The sequence below is a fragment of the Macrotis lagotis genome, chromosome 7 (genome assembly GCF_037893015.1).
Source record: "Macrotis lagotis isolate mMagLag1 chromosome 7, bilby.v1.9.chrom.fasta, whole genome shotgun sequence".
NCBI lineage: Eukaryota > Metazoa > Chordata > Mammalia > Peramelemorphia > Peramelidae > Macrotis > Macrotis lagotis.
Window position 1 is genome coordinate 165,582,667 of NC_133664.1, and position 14,520 is coordinate 165,597,186.

Consider the following 14,520-nt stretch of genomic DNA (forward strand, 5'->3'; position numbering starts at 1 on the left):
TACTCTGAAAAATTCAATATATATTGTCAGAAAAAAATGGATCTTCAACAAAATAGAAGACTTCCAGAGTTTCCTGACACAAAGACCAGAACTGAATAGAGAATTCAATTGCCAAATACAGGACTCAAGAGTTGCATTAAAAGTAAATGAGAAAGACCCAGACGAGGGCACATGCTGGCAGCCAGTGCACTGTGGGAGCCAGCGGTGTGGCCATTCCTTGCCATGTCTTTCTGCTCTTTTCGCAGAGAGGTTTTCCAGAACCACTTCGAGCCAGGTATCTATGTTTGTGCCAAATGTAGTTATGAGCTCTTTTCCAGATGCTCAAATTATGAACATTCCTCTCCATGGCCTAAGCCTTCACTGAGACAATACATGCAAACAGTGTGTCCAAGCTTCCAGAGTTTGGTCGGCCAGAAGCCTGTGGCAAGTGTGGCAATGGCCTGGGTCATGAGGTTATCAGTGATGCACCAAAGAAGGGCCAGTCTTGCTTCTGAATATTCAGTAGTTCTCTGAAGTTCATTCCTAAAGGCAATGAAACTTCAGCCCCAAAGGGTAAGTAATTGGGCAGTAAGGAGGAAATACTGGTGATTGGACACATTGCAACTACCAACTTGCTTTGAAGTCATTGATTGGAATTGGAGTTCATAAAAGTTTAGACCTGTGGATCTAGAGGCCACTGAAGAAACAATAAAGACCTTGAAATCAAAAAATCCTAAATGGCAAGAAGAACATCTTTGAAGGAATGTAGTCCAGCCCCTTCCTGTGCAGCTGAAACAAAGGATGGCCAAAGAAGTAAACTGAACTGAAGAAGGCCACACAAGGGATGGTAGAGAGGGGATTTAAATCCAGATCCACTAAGTTCCAATACAACACAGTTTCCAAGGTTATGGATTGCTTCTCCTCATTTCCTTTAGGTAGTATCTATCTAGAAAAGGAACAATATTTAGGGAATGAGCAGAGAAGAAAAAAACTCAATGAGGAACAGCTACCTATTGTATCAGAGCTAAATTGGAATTTTTTTTAGAAAAAGTGTAAATTCCAATGTATATATATATATATATATATATATATATATATATATATATATATAAAACTTAGATTTTCCTTAGCTTTGACCATAAGGAGATAGAATTTTTAGTGTGAGACAGTCATTCATTTCCTGTTTAATTTCAGCATATTCTTTATCAGTGTGCCCTCTAGCTTCCTGAGGTTTCAAATGATGGTCTTCTGAACTCCATATGGTCTAGTTTTGAAAAAGAATTTTGATTGACTTTAAGTAACATAAACCAGATTTCCACAAAGATTTTATGAAGAATACAAATCCTGAAAATCTTATCCTGTTATTTTGATTTGGGGTCACAGTATGAATTACCATGGTTAAAGCCTTCTAGGATGACCAAGGTGATGAAGGTTAGTGACCAAGTCAGAAAACAGGACAGATTTTTTTTCAACTTTGATTTACATGTAATGAATTGTAAAGATATATTTTAAAAATGTTTCACTGCAACTTGTGTTTCTTGGACTTAAGAAACATAGTTGGTCAATTACCTCTGAATGGGGAAAAGGCTACTTCTTTTTCCACATTTAAGCATTTTCTCCTTCCGTTATTGCTCAGCACCACCCTCATTTTAATGATCAATTTTCATTTTCCTGACAGAGAGGGAAAAAGCCTCATGGATTTTTTTTTTTTGTTTTGTCAATCCCCATAGATGAATTGAAGAGAAGGTCCTTTACCGTTTTATTATTCCTAAGTCATACTGTCTTTCTTGACAAGACTGCCAAGGTCTTCATTTGCTGATAAGAATAGCATATTTTAGACCTGTTGGCTCAGATGATGTAAAGTTCTTAGAAATCTATCATAAGTGTTAGAGACTGGTTCATTTTCAGGAAGGAAGATGTACATCCTTATGGCTCCCATGTAATTCATAAATTCTCCTGTATACTTGTCACGTTTTTTGTAAAGAGATGACACTGAACAATACGTATCATCCTTCAAAAGATTTTTAACCATTCTATTATCTCAGATTTGGAGACAGAAATATCTTGGCTCCAAATTTATTTCTGGCACTTACTAACTGTGTATCTATGAGCACTTAATTTCTCTGAGACTCAGGCAACTCTCTAAAATTTATTTTTCTAAGTTAAGCACAGCTGCTGTCCATACCCATAAAAATCACACCTCCTTGAAGTATCCTCGTGTTTTCTTGTCTATATGACAATGATTGCATTAAAAAAAATCACTTCACAGTTTTAAAAAATCATTATATAGAATAAAAGTATGAATCATTTTGAGTAAAAAAAAATAAAAGGTAAATAAAAGGGGAAGCAAAAAATAAAACAAAACCTTACTCAACACCCTGAAAGGGAAGATATAACACTTCTAATTCTTGAGAACTTTACTTCTCTTAAGATAATTAAAGGGTCAAATATAATTGAAGAGATTGGATTTAAAGGATAAGGGTATAGATGGGTCTTGTCTTTCCAGTGAAGGGGTCCAAGATGACTTCACTATGTTTGAGACAACAAGCCCTGATGAAAAATAGGCATGTTAACTTTAAATTTAAGTGAATCATTATACTTTGACCCACTTTAATCCCGCTGTGCTGACAAAATTTAGCTTCTTGCTTAATGAGGGCATCATAAAATGGGGAGTCTTGAGTCAGTGTTTCTATAATTTACAATCATTTTGTAAAGTTCTCAGGTGAGACCTCCAGAGCCTCCCAGTTCTTGGAGCCCTTTAAGGTTCTTGCAGTTAATTAGATCAGGGTTTGACCTAAATCACCTTTCACTTAACAAGGGTTTAAGTACCCCCTGGGGGGAGTGTGAAAGAAAATAGGCCATGTTTCACTTAGCTAGGGGTTAAGTACCCTGGGTGTGCATGTTGGGTGGGGGGAGTAAAGTGTGAGAAAATGTAAGCCATGCTTCACTTAACAAGGGGTTATGAACCCTGGATGGGGAGGGGGTTTAAAGTATGAGAGAAAATACGTCTGGGGTACAAATAGTTCAAGAAATGATCTGGCTTTGGATGGTACTTTGGCCCATGAGGAAGACTGTGTTCTTGGAGAGTACTTGAAAAGGAGGTAAGGTAAAAATTGATTATAAATTTAATTGGATGCAATTTGAGACAATGCAGTTTATTAGGCAATCAAGCAAATATACTTTGATAACAATATCAAGCAATCAAATAATCAAACTGTGGGTGATAATATCTAGTTAATAGTACCTGAGTGATAAATAATACTAGGTGAAGACACACAAAAATTTATAATTTTAGAGGGAAAGAAGGGAGATTGTGAACTCTGAGTACATTCTATTTAATAGACTTGGCCCAGGGAGGGAATAATATACATTTCCACATAGGTTTAAAAATTTATCCTAATCAACAGGGAAGGGGGGATGGGGAAAGGGAAAGACAAAGGAAGAAGGGACTGATAAAAGGGAAGGCAAAAGTAAAAATGAAAATAAACTAAAAGTTAAATTTTAAAAGAAAACTCAACGGGAAAAGGGAGTAAAATTTTGGTGAGGAGGAATAAGAGGAAAGAAAAGAAAAAATATGAATGAAGAAAGATAGCATGGAGAGAAATACAGAATTGGTAATCTTAACTGTAAATGTGGATGGAATGAACTGCCCCATAAAACAGAAGCAGATAGCAGAATGGATTACAAACCAGAATCCTACAATTTGTTGTTTACAAAAAAATACATCTGAAGCATAGAGACACACATAGGGTAAAGGTAAAAGGTTGGAGCAAAATATATTATGCCTCAGCTGAGGTAAAAACATCGGGGTAGTGATCCTGACCTCAGATAAAGTAAAAGCTCATCAAAAGGGATGAGGAAGGAAACAACATCTTCTTAAAAGGCACCATTGGTTATGAAATTATATCATTACTAAACATGTATCCACCTAGTGCCATAGCATCCAAATTCCTAGAGGAAAAATAGAGTGAATTACAAGGAGACATAAACAGTAAGACTTTAATAATGGGGGACCACAACCTACCCTCTCTCAGAACTAGATAAATCTAGTCACAAAATAAACAAGAAAGAAGTTAAGAAGGTGAATTAAATCTTAGAAAACTTAGATATGATAGACCTCTGGAGGAAAAATTAATAGGAATAGAAGTACTTGGAAGTACTTGGCATCTATATTAAAATTGGCCATATACTGGGGCACAAAAACCTTTTAAACAAATGTGGAAAGGCAGAAATAATAAATACACACTTCTCAGACCATGATACAATAAATATTACGTGTAGTAAAGGGTCACGGAAAGACAAATCCAAAACTAATTGGAAATTACATAACTTCATCTTAAACAATGGATGGATCAGAAAGCAAATAATAGAAATAATCAATAATTATATCCAAGAAAATGATACTAATGAGATATCATACCAAAATTTAACAGACAAAGCCGAGGCAGTTTTGAGGGGAAACTTTATATCTCTAAATGTTTATATGAATAAAATAAAGAGGAGCTCAATGAATTATGTATGCGATTAAAAATGTTAGAAAAAGAACAAATTAAAGATCCTCAATTAAACACCAAACTAGAAATTCTGAAAATCAAGGGAGAAATTAATAAAATTGAAAGCAAGAAAACCACTGATCTCATAAATAAAACTAAGAGCTGATTTTATGAAAAAGCCAATAGAATAGACAAACCTTTGGTTGATCTGATTAAAAAAAGAAAGGAGGTTATCAAATTACCAGTATCAAAAAAGAAAAGGGTGAGCTAACCACCAAGGAAAAAATTAAAGAGATAATTTGAAGCTACTTTGTTGAAACATTTTGCCAATAAATTGGATACCTTGAGTGAATTGGATGACTATTTACAAAAATACAAACTGCCCAAGTTAACAAGAGAGGAAATAAATTCCTTGAATAATCCAATATCAGAAAAAGAAAAAAATAAACCAATAATAAATTCACTAAGAAAAGTCTCTAGGTCCAGATGGATTTAATTCTACCAAACTTTTAAGGCACAATGAATTCCTATTCTGCATAAATTACTTTAGAAAGTAGCAGAAGAGTTCTGCCAAAATCCTTTTGTGACACCAGCACTGTGCTAAAACCTAAACCAGGAATAACAAAGCAGCGAAAGAAAATTATAGACTAATCTCCCTAATGAATATTGATGCAAATGTGTTAAAACAAATTTAATCAATGAGACTACAGCAAGTTATTACTAGGATAAGAAACCAGGAGAAACAATCTTTACAGCTAGTAGTTCTGATAAATGTCTCATTTCTAATATATATATATATATACATATATATATATATACATATATTTATATATATATATATACATATATATATATGTTTACTTCACATTTATAAAGTTACAAGTCATTCCCCAATTGGTAAATAGTCAAAGGATATGAATAGATAGTTTTCAAATGAAGAAATTAAAGCTATCTATATTCATATGAAAAATGTTCCAAATTATTATTGATTAGAGAAATGCAAATTGAAACAACTATGAGGTTTTACCTCACACCGATCAGATTGACCAAGATGAGAAATATGGAAAATGATCAATATTGGAGAGGTTGTGGGAGGATTGGGACGTTGATATAGTGCTGGTGGAGTTGTGAATGGATCCAACCATGCTGGAAAGCAATATGCAACTATACCCAAAGAGCAATAAAACTATTCTTACTCTTTGACCCAGCAATTCCAATTCTAGTTCTATATCTAGAAGAAATTATAAAAAATGAGAAAAGTTCTACATGTTCCAAAATATTCATAGCAGCTCTTTTTGTATTAGGAAAGAATCAGAAATTGAGGGGATGCCCATCAATTGTGGAATAGATAAACAAGTTATGGTGCATGACCCTAACCATAAATGGTTGAACTCAATAGAAGCATGGAATGACTTACAGGATCTGATTCTCAGTTAAGTAGCAGAAGTCAGAGAATAATGTACACATTAACAATACTGTGAAATGTTCCACCTTAATGGAAACAGCTCAATTTAACTGACCAAAGAACTAAAACAACCATATTAGACAGGCTATGGAGAATGTTATCTTCATCCAGAGGAAGAAAAACAAAACAAAATAAAATAAAACAAAACAAAAAAGAAAAATCAACCCTTCAGAATCTGATGAACACTTTTTAAAAATATCTTTTATGCATCTCTTTCCCTTCATTTTAATTCCTCATACCAAAAATGACTAATATGTAAACATATTTATCCAAAAATGTATGTACAAAGTTAACTTTACTGTTTGCAGTTGAGGGGAGGGGGTGGGAAGGGAGGAAGGAAGGACATTTTTGTAACTTAAAAATATACATGTGTATATGGATGAAAATAGATGTTAATTAATTAAACAAAAGAATTAAGTGATTTTATCTCAATTTTTACTTTAGTTAATAAGGGTTTAAGTACTATGGATGGGGAGCTAAAGTGGGGGGGGGGATTTTCTAAGAGGGTAAGCTTGGGTGGTGATACAAACGTTTCATGAAATGATTTAACTTTGTATGATGTTTTATCTCATGAGGATTGTGTGTCCATGAGGGTGCTTGAAAAGGGGGTAAGGTCTAAGGTGATTATAATTTGATGTGAATCATGACTTTTGAGTAGTATATTTCTAATGAGACAGAAGAGGGGAGGGTTCTAAAAGACTATGAGGCAATGTTGCTTATCAGTTAATCAATCAACCTTTAATTGATTGTACTTTAATAGTATTTTGAGCTTAGCATCAATTAAGCATCAATCAACCTTTGATTTTATTTAATAATACTTTTATCAGGTGAGCTGAAAGGAGTAAAATTTGAAAAAAAGGATTCAAGTACAAAACAGGGCAAAAATGATAAAAATATACAAAGAAGAAAGCAAGGCATTAATGGATTAATAAGATCAGGTGAAGAGGCACAAATACCTGTTATAGTAGAGGGAAAAAAGAGAGGCTGTGAACAATGAGTATACATTTTGCTTGGTGAGGGAATAAAATACATTCCCAATTGGACTTAAAAATCTAGCCTACTTTACAGGGAAGAAGAGGTGGGGGTGGAAGAAAAGGGAATAAGGGACTGATAGAAGGTAAGGTGAAAATGTAAGTGAAAGTAATTTGAAAGTTAAAAAGAAAAATTCAGTGGGAAAGGGAGAAAAACTTTGGTGAGAAGGAATAAAAGGAAGGGAAAGAAAAAATGCAAATAGAAAGATAACATGAAGGGAAATAAAGAATTAATAATCTTTTTTACCTTTTTTTTAACCTTTTCATGTATCTCTTGAGCCTCCTGTTTGATATCCAAATTTTCTATTTAGCTCTGGTATTTTCATCAGAAAATTTTGGAAGGTTGCCATTTGTCTAATTTTTCCCATGGAAGAGAAGACTCAGCTTTGCCAGATAGCAGATTCTTGGTTGTATTCCAAAGTTGTATCCCTTGCTCTTTGGAATATCTCATTCCAGGTCCTTCGATTCCTTAATATTGATTCAGCCAGGTCCTGTTTAATCCTTACTGTGGCTCCTTGGTATCTAAATTGTTTCTTTCTGGCCATTTGCAGGATTTTCTTTTCTATCTGATAGTGCTGGAATTTGGCCATAAAATTCCATGGTGTTTTTATTTTAAGATCTCTTTCCAGAGGGGATTGATGTATTCTTTCAATAACTATTTTGCCCTCTAGCTCCATGATATCAGGGCAATTTTCCATCACTAAATCCTGTAATATTAAGTCCAGACATTCTTTCTATTCAATATTTTCAGGAAGGCATGTAATTTTCAGTTTGTCCCTTCTTGATATGTTCTCAAGGTCAGTGGTTTTGCTGATGAGGTATTTTACATTTTCTTCTATTTTTTTTTATCTTTTGGTTTTGTTATCAGAATCTTATTGTTTAATGAAGTCATTCATTTCCACCAATTCCATTTCTTCATTTACCTTTTTCAACTCCTTTTTCCAGTTGGTCAATTATATTTTTGATGGAGTTTTCCATTTGCCCAAGTATAGTTTGAGAGAATCATTTTCTTTTTGAATTTGCCCATTTGAATATCTGAGAGAATTAGTCTCATTTTGTATTTTTCCAATTGTTTTTTCCAAAGATTTGTTTTCTTGTTGTGAGATGTTAATTTTCTCTTGAGTTTCTTTTCCCAGTTTTTCCAAATGATTTTTAAAGTCTTCATGATTTCTTCAAGGAAGTCATTCTGGACTGGAGACCAATTCATATTCCCTTCAGAAGTCCTAGATCTCTCTTGGTTAGAATCTATTTCTTCTAGGTATTTCTGCATGGGTCCCCCTGTTCGATAGCCTTTCTTCATCTTCCTTGGATCTTGTGTTGGGGGGGGCTGGGTCTCAGAGGTTTGCTTTTGAAGATCCTAGAGACTATATTCACTTGGTTTAGTAATTCCAAGGGCCAGTTAGTAGGGGGGTGCTGGTTGCTTTCTCTGGAGTGTTTCAGGCCCTCAGCAGTAGGGTCTGAGTTGACCTTGAGCACTGGGCTGGGTCCTGGGGGAGAGAGTTAATCTCATTTTCAGTTGAGTGAACTCTGTTGCCCACACCTGAGCTTGAGGAGGTGGGGTGGGTGGTTTGTTGTTTGTTCTGGGAACAAGACTCTGCTGAAAGTATGGAGCTCAGGTCCCTTGACCAACTGGTCATTTTCCAGGGATACTCAGTGACTCTCTGTGCTGGAACTCACCCTCCCATAGCTCCTCTCCTGCCCAGCCAAAGACTCTGCAATTAAAGTTGGTTTTTGTCCTCACCACTCACCAAAGTCTCTGCAGCTGAGGCCGTTCCTCTGGTTTCCCCCAGCAGATGTCCCTGCACTGGCCCTCTGCTCTCACCTCCCAGTTCACCCATGGTCCCTTGAAACAGACCTTCTTGATAGGTGTTCTCCTAGCTTCTCTTTCTGGATTTTGTCAATGAAATTTCTGTTAATCAGTTTCTTTCATGTTATTTTTGAGAGGGAACTAGGAGTACTTAACACAGTGCCTGTCTTCTCTCTGCCATCTTGGTCAGAAGTCAAGAATTAACAATATAAACTTTACTTTTATTTTTTTAGATTTTTAGATTTTTCAAGGCAATGGGGTAAAGTGGCTTGCCCAAGGCCACATGGCTAGGTAATGATTAAGTGTCTGAGGTCAGATTTGAACCCAGGTATTCCTGACTCCAAGGCTGGTGCTCTATTCACTGCGCTACCTAGCTGCCCCTCAATGCACCACTTAGCTGCCCCACAATCTAAACTTTAAATGTGACCAGGATGAACTCAACCAGAAATCAGAAGTGGATAGCAGAATGGATTAAAAACCAGAATTCTACAATATATTGTTTACAAGAAACACATTTGAAGTAGAGAGTTATACACAGGCTGGGCAACATACATTATGGCTCAGTCGAAATAAAAAAAATGGGGTAGCAATCCTGATCTCAGACAAATCAAAAGCCAAAATAGATCTTATTAAAAGGAATAAGGAAGGAAACTGCATCTTCATAAAAAAACATAGGAAACGAATTTATATCATTATTACACACAAATGCACCTAGTGGCATAGATTTCAAAATCTTAAAGAAGTAGATGAATGACTTTCAAGATTACATAGACAGCAAAACCATAATAATGGGGGACCTCAAACTCCTCTCTCAGAACTAGATAAAGCTAACTAGAAAATAAGAAGGAAGTTAATAAGGTGAATAAAATCTTAGCAATTTAGCTATGAAAGACTTCTGGAGAAAATTGAATGAGAGAAAAATACATCTTATTCTCTGCAGTAGATGTGATCTATGAGAAAACTGACTAAATACTGTGGCATTAAAAAACCTTACAAACAAATGCAGAAAGGCAGAAATAATAAATGCATGTTTTCAGATTACGATTCAAAAAATACATGTAATAAATGACCATGGATGGATAAACCAAAAATTACTTGGAAACTAAATAAATTAATCTTAAAGAACAAGTGGATCAATGAACAAATCATAGAAATAATCATTTCATCCAAGAATGAAACATCATATCAAAATTTGAGGGATATAGCCAAAAGCAGGATTTAGGGGAAATTTGATTAAATCTCTAAATTCTTATATGAATAAAATAGAGAAAGAGGAGATCAATGAATTGGGTAGGTAACTAAAAAAATCTCAAAAACACAAATTAATGATCTCCCATTAAATACCAGATTAGAAATTCTGAAAATCAAGTGAAAGAGTAATAAAATTAAAAGCAAGAAAAACATTGATGTAATAAGTAAAACAGGAGTTGATTTTATAAAAAATAAAATAAATTTTTGATTAATCTGATTAAAAAAAGAAAGAAGAAAAACCAAATTACCAGCATCAAAAATGAAAAGGGTGAACTTACTACCAATTATGAGGAAATTAAAGAGATAATTTGGAGCTATTTGACCAACTGTGCACAATAAATTTGATAATTTGAGTGAAATGGATGAATATTTACAAAAATACAAACTGCTCAGATTAACAGAAAAGAAATAAAATACTTAAATACTCTAATTTCAGAAAAAAATAATAGAAGAAAAAATCTCCAGTCAAGATGGATTTACAAATAGATTTGCCAAACAATTCACAATTAATTTCAATTCCATATGAACTATTTTTAAAAATATGAGTTCTGCCAAATTCCTTTCATGACACCAATATAATGACTGATACCTAAACCAGGAAGAACCAAAACAGACAAAAAATTAAAGACCAATATCCCTAATGAATATTGCTGCTAAAATCTTAAATAAATTTTAGCAGTCTAATTTCAGGAAGTTATTACTATGATAATATACCATAATCAGGTAGGATTTACACCAGGCATGCAGGGATGGTTCAATATTAAGAATTATTAGGAAAGCACTCAAGATAATTGAACATATTAAAATATCAATAGAAATCATATGATTATGTCAATAGATGCTGAAAAAGTCTTTGATAAAATACAATATCCACTCCTATTAAAATACAAGAGAGTATAAGGATAAATTAAAATAATAAGTATTATCTATCTAAAACCATAAAAAATATTATATGTAATGGCAATAAGCTAGGAGCATTTCCAATAATGTGTAAAACAGGTGTAAAACAGGTATGCCAAATGATCTCATTATAATTCAGTATGGTATAAGAAATATTTGCTTTAGCAATAAGAGAAGAAAAAGAAATTGAAGGAATTAAAACTGGCAATGAGAAAGCAAAACTTTCATTATTTGAAGGTGATATGATGGTAAGCTTAGAGAACCCAAGAAGAAAATCATCTGCAAAACTGCTTGATACAATAAACAAATTTGCCAAAGTAGCAGGCTATAAAATAAATACACGTAAATCATCAACATTTCTATTACTGAATGAAAAAGCCCAAGAGCAAGAGATAGAAAGAGAAATTCATCTTAAAGCAATTGCAGCCAGCATTAAATACTTGAGAATCTACCTCCCAACACAAACCCCAAAACTGAATGAACCCAAATACAAAGCACTTTTCACACAGCTAAAGTCAGATTTAACCAACTGGAAAATGTCAATTGCTCATGGTTAAGTTGAGTTAATATAATAAAAAATGATAACCTACCCAAATTAAAATTCTTATTTAGTGGCATACCAATCAAACTGCCAAATAACCATTTTACCTAGATAGAAAAGAAAGATAGTAACAAAATTCATATGGAGCAATGAAATATCAAGAATATCAAGGGAACTGATGAAAAAGAAGTGTAAAAGAAGATAGCCTTCTTCTGCCAGTTCTAAAACTATACTAGAAAGTAGCAGTCATTAAAAGTGCCTTGTACTGGTTAAGAAATAGAGTAACAGATGAGTGGATTAGAATTGGTTAAAAAAAACAGTAGCAAATGACTATAATAATCTACTATTTGACAAAACTAAAGTCATCAGTTTCAGAGATAAGCACTCACTATTCAACAATAATCATGGAGACAACCAGAATATAGAAGGGAAAAAACTAGGCATAGACTCCATCTCACACTCTATACCCAAGTAAGGTCCAAAGGGGTACAGGACTTAGACATAAAGAGCTTTACCATTCATCAATTAATAGATCAAGAAATACTGTATCTATTGATTCTATGAAAAAAAGGGAGAAACTTATGACAAAAGAAAAAATAGTTCATTATTAATTGCAAAAATGGATGATCTTGCTTCCAAGATTAGAAGGAAAATGTAAAACAGAAAAACAATTTTCACAGCTAGGGACTCTGATAAAGGTCTCATTTCTAAAATATATAGATATATTTATTCAAATTTATAAGATTACAAGTCATTGCCCAATTGATAAATGGTCAAAGGATATGAACAGGCAGTTTTCAAATAAAGAAATTAAAGCTATATATAATCATATGAAAAATGCATCAAATGATTACTGATTAGAGAAATGCAAATTAAAACAACTATGAGGTATCACCTCACATCTATCAGATTGGCTAAGATCTCAAAAAGGAAAAACAATCATTGTTGGAGAGATTGTTGGAGGATTGATTGGGATATTAATGCACTATGGGTGGAAGTTGTGAACTGATCCAATCATTCTGGAAAGCAATATGGTGCTATGCCCAAAGAGCCATAAAACCGATCACACTCTTTGATCCTGCAATGCTAATACCAGATATATATCCAGAAGAAAACATTAAAAAATTAGAAAAGCTCCATATATTCCAAAATATTTATAGCAATTTTTTTCTGTATTGGCAAATAATTGGAAATTGAGGGGATATCTATCAATTGCAGAATGCTGGAACAAGTTGTAATATTTGAATATTATAGAGAATTATTGTTATATAAAAAATTCTTGATGATTGAACTCTAGAGAAGCAAGGAATGAATTATGGGAACTAATATTGAATGAAGTGAGCAGAAAAATGAGAACATTGTACACATTAACAACAACAGTGTGAGTTGATCAACCTTGATGGATGCAGCTCCTTTCAGCAGTTCAGGGAGAAAACCCTGGGAGACTGTTATGGACAATGTTATCCATATCCAGAGGGGAAAAAAACAAAATAAAACAAAACAACAAAAAAATCCCTACAGAATCTGAATGAAAGTTATGTTCACTTTTTAAAATTTTCTCTCATGCTTTTCTTTTGGATCTCATGATTTTCTTTCTTTTCCCTTAGTCCTAATTCCTAATCTATCAAGTGACTAATCCATAAATATATCAAGCACAAATATATATGTACGATGTTCACCAGACTGTTTGCAGTTGAGGGGAGGGGAGCAGGAAGGGAGTGTGGAAGGAAATTATCTAAACTATAAGTATGCATGTAGATGAAAAATATCAATAAATAAATAAATCAAGAAGAATCTTTTGCCTTTTTTTGTATTCCGAGATTGTAGCACGTTGTCTGTCATTTAGTAGGCATTTAATAAATATTTATTGAGTGAATGATATATATTTTTCCAAGATAATAATTTGTGAAGAATATACTGATCTGCACCATTACAAAGAGTATCCTCTTCTAAGTGTTATCTACATCGATGGAATCACAGATTTAGTCTCTAATTCAAGCTCTACTGTCACATGTGAATTAAGAGAACCCTATACAAAGAAGAAAAGATAAAAATAGTTTTAATAAAGCAATATGAGATAAGCCACAAATTACAGCAGAAATGAGAATGATATTGCTGACAATTATTGATGTAGTATTTCAGAAAGAATGACAAGGTAAAATTTTTCTACCCAAGATGAGATAAGAATAAAATTCTAATCTGAAACAGATTAATCAGTGTGAAGAAAGTCATTAATAATACAATGATTCTCATATTGCAAATATTCACATCAGATTATCAGATATTCTCATGCCTTCCTATGCTAAGTAAGTGATGATTGGTTAAAAAGGAGATCTCATTCACTTCTGATGAAATAAAGCTAAAAAAAAATTCAGCACTATAATTGGTCATGTCTATTAGGCATAAGTTAAATCATTCTCCTCTAGCAATAGACTTCCAGATCATTTTTGTAATTATTGTTAAATTGTAATTCCATGAGGAAATTTTGTTTCTGGATTTTCTGGAGTATATTATCTCACCTAACATAGTTTAAGCTATTGTGTATATGTGTTTGCATACACACACACACACACATATATGAACATAACTGGACATGAATATTCAATGTGTGCTTTGAGGGTTCCAAAGAGTCAGCTATCATTTCTAGCAGCAGCATATCAGTGATAACTTCATGGAAGAGGTACTTCCTGAAAAAAATCCAAAAAACGGATATGGTTTCACCTTGAAGAGATGGAAGTGTAACGGAGAGAGGGATATTCAAACAATGTGGAAATAGAAAATATGGAAAATGAAAGAGAGGCAGCGAGCTTTGTTTTGTTTGTGAAAATAGACTATAAGAAAGGAGTTCAGTAAAAGTATATTGGAACTAAATTTATTTCTCTTGAACAAAATGAAAAGTGGTCAGAATTGTACTTAGCAGTCAATGGGGTAGGAACATGAAAAGTTTTATTGAGTGATTTGATCAAATGTATATGCAATTAGACTTTGAACACTGATGAAATGTATCTTTAAACATATATATATATATATATATATATATATATATATATATA

At 33.4% G+C, this 14,520-nt stretch overlaps 1 protein-coding gene and 1 pseudogene across 1 annotated transcript in view; one reads left to right on the forward strand and one right to left on the reverse strand.

Annotated features, from left to right (window-relative positions):
• Nucleotides 1–14,520, reverse strand: part of LOC141494195 (semaphorin-3E-like) — a 371,039-nt gene that overhangs the window by 20,693 nt on the left and 335,826 nt on the right. The window lies entirely within an intron of this gene.
• Nucleotides 223–669, forward strand: LOC141493135 (methionine-R-sulfoxide reductase B1 pseudogene; annotated as a pseudogene).